This window comes from Tupaia chinensis, unplaced genomic scaffold (assembly GCF_000334495.1).
Source record: "Tupaia chinensis unplaced genomic scaffold, TupChi_1.0 Scaffold000201_1, whole genome shotgun sequence".
Classification (NCBI taxonomy): Eukaryota; Metazoa; Chordata; class Mammalia; order Scandentia; family Tupaiidae; genus Tupaia; species Tupaia belangeri.
Window position 1 is genome coordinate 1,001,079 of NW_006159676.1, and position 2,327 is coordinate 1,003,405.

Here is a 2,327-nt window from a genome sequence, read left to right on the forward strand (position 1 = left end):
CCTGCTGAAGTCTGTGTCTCCTGCTATGGTGACCTAGGGTTTTTTTCACGGTACTTGGCAGGGGTGGTGTGGAAGGGACTGGAAGCCCCTGAGCGTTCTGGGGATGCTTTAGGGGTCAGGGATCTTCCCCAGGGGGTCGTGATCCTGCGGAAGGAACTAGGGATCCCAGCATGTTCCGAGCCCCGCGAGGGTGGACTGGGGTTCCGCTGGGGATCCACCCTAGGGATAGGGGGTCCTGCAGGGGCGAAGCGTCCATTGGGGGATCCCTGCGGGTTTAGGAGTTTGCAGCAGGTGCTGGGGGAGCCCTGAGGGTGGGGCCGGACCGAGGGGGTCTGGATGGCTTTAGGGCAGGCGAGGGTCTGGGAGTTGCAGACAGCGCAGGTGGAACGCTTAGGGTAGGCTCTGGGTCCCGGTCATTGAGTGCATTCTTCGAACTTACCTGGGTCAGGTGAGACAGGCAGGGCGAGCCCCCTGCACCTCTGGGGGCTCCTGCCTGGGCAGAGGGAGAAGGAGACCCAGAAGCTGGTCCGGCCTAGGAGGCAGCCTGGTCTGCCTGGGGAGACCTCGGAGGAGGGGTGTTGGAAATGGGCCTGAAGGAAGCTCACTTATGGAGGGGTTTGTCGAAAGCGGGGTGTCCTTCCAGATAGGGGTGCGGGATGCCATCGGAAGTGGGGGCAAGGGCGCTCGCGAACGAATTGGAGCCAAATTGAGCTGATGTAGTAAGGCTCTTTCTGTGTGTGTTTGTGTGTGTGTGTGTGGAGTGTGTTTGGTTGGTTTTGTGTGCTTTTTTTTTTTTTTTTTTTTCTTTTTTGGGGAGTTTTTTTGTATAGGGCGCGTGCGCTCACCAGACAGACAGAGACAGAGAGATAGAAAGCAGGAAATCACCCCCCAGGGGGGATGGCCACGCCGCAATCCCTTCTCCTCCATTCTCCTCTCGGGATCTTGGGCATGCACGCACACACGCCCAGCGTGAGTTTAAGCCACCAGGTCCGGGACTCGAACCATGGTCAACTACGTGGGAGTCCAGTGACATAGCATTACACCAACTGCTGGTCTCAAGCCGATCTAGTAAGATTCTTGGGTTCGAGGATGGTCCCTGCAGGGAAACGACATAGGCTGATGGAAGGCTCTAGAACCTCTTTGCATGGGAGGCGTCTACAGAGCCTTGATGGTGCGCTCCATGAGGCTGGTGGGGGACGGGCTGCTGGAAACATCCCGGATTACGCCCCTCCTTTCTCTCTCCTCCTTTTCTCCCCTCCTTTCCTGATGCCCTACCTGTCCCAGGTGCGCTAGGATGTTAGAAGCTGGGAAGTTTTTTGGAGGGTGGCTGATTTTGCCATGGAGACCCCTGAGCTCTGAGTGTTGGGCTCCGGGAGGGCGCGATTGGGTCCAGCTAGTCCCCATGGGTTGCCCAGCAGACGTGGGGTTGACTGTGACCTGAAGGGGGCGCACTGGAGGGATGTGTGTTTCCCAGACAGGCAGGTGCCGGGCCTCCTGGGGAGGACTTCCAGCTCCGCAGAGGCGTCCCCTGGCTGGAGGTGGAGCTGGGTTGGGGTTCTGATGGGCTGGGTGGTGGCTAAAACCCTAGCAGTGGTTGGGGACCAAAGGAAGAGGCTGAGGCTGGCAGGTGGCAGTGGTTGCGCTGGACTCCCACATGGCTGACCATAGTTCGAGTCCCGGAACTGGAAGCTTGCTTTCTTACTTTTCCTTTCTCTCTCTGTCTCTCTCTGGTTTAAAAATAATAATGTAGGGGACCAGCAGGGGGCGCGGTGGTTAAGGCACTGGACACTCCCACATGGAGGACCACGGTTTGAGTCCTGTACCTGGCAGCTTGCTTCCTCACTTTCCCTCTCTCTCTCTCTCTCTCTCTGGTCAAATTAAAAAATAAAGGAGTGGATAAATAAATGTTTTTTTAAAATAATAATAATGTGATGATAATAAATGAAATAAAATAATTCTTTTTAAAAATTATTTATTTAATTTTATTTTTTCATTCATTTATTTTAATTTGACTGGAGAGAGAGACAAAGAGGGAAAGTGAGAAAAAAAAAGCTGCCAGGACCGGGACTCAAACCATAGTCGGCCATGTGGGAGTCCAGTGCCCTTAACTATCGTGCCACCTGCTGATCCTGCCTTTTTTTTTTTTTAACAGAGATTTTTGCTATATGGTGCTGTGTGAAGCACAGTGTCTTAATTTATTTATTTATTTATTTATTTTTTTGTGGGTATTGCTATAGGGCACGTGCACTCACCAGAAAGACAGAGAGAGACAGAGAGACAGAAAGCGAGAAATCACCCCCCCAGGGGAGATGGCCACGCCGCAATCC

General features: G+C 53.6%; 1 protein-coding gene across 1 annotated transcript in view; it reads left to right on the forward strand.

Annotated features, from left to right (window-relative positions):
* Positions 1-2,327, forward strand: part of TMEM161A (transmembrane protein 161A) — a gene marked incomplete in the record, with an annotated part of 19,062 nt that overhangs the window by 152 nt on the left and 16,583 nt on the right.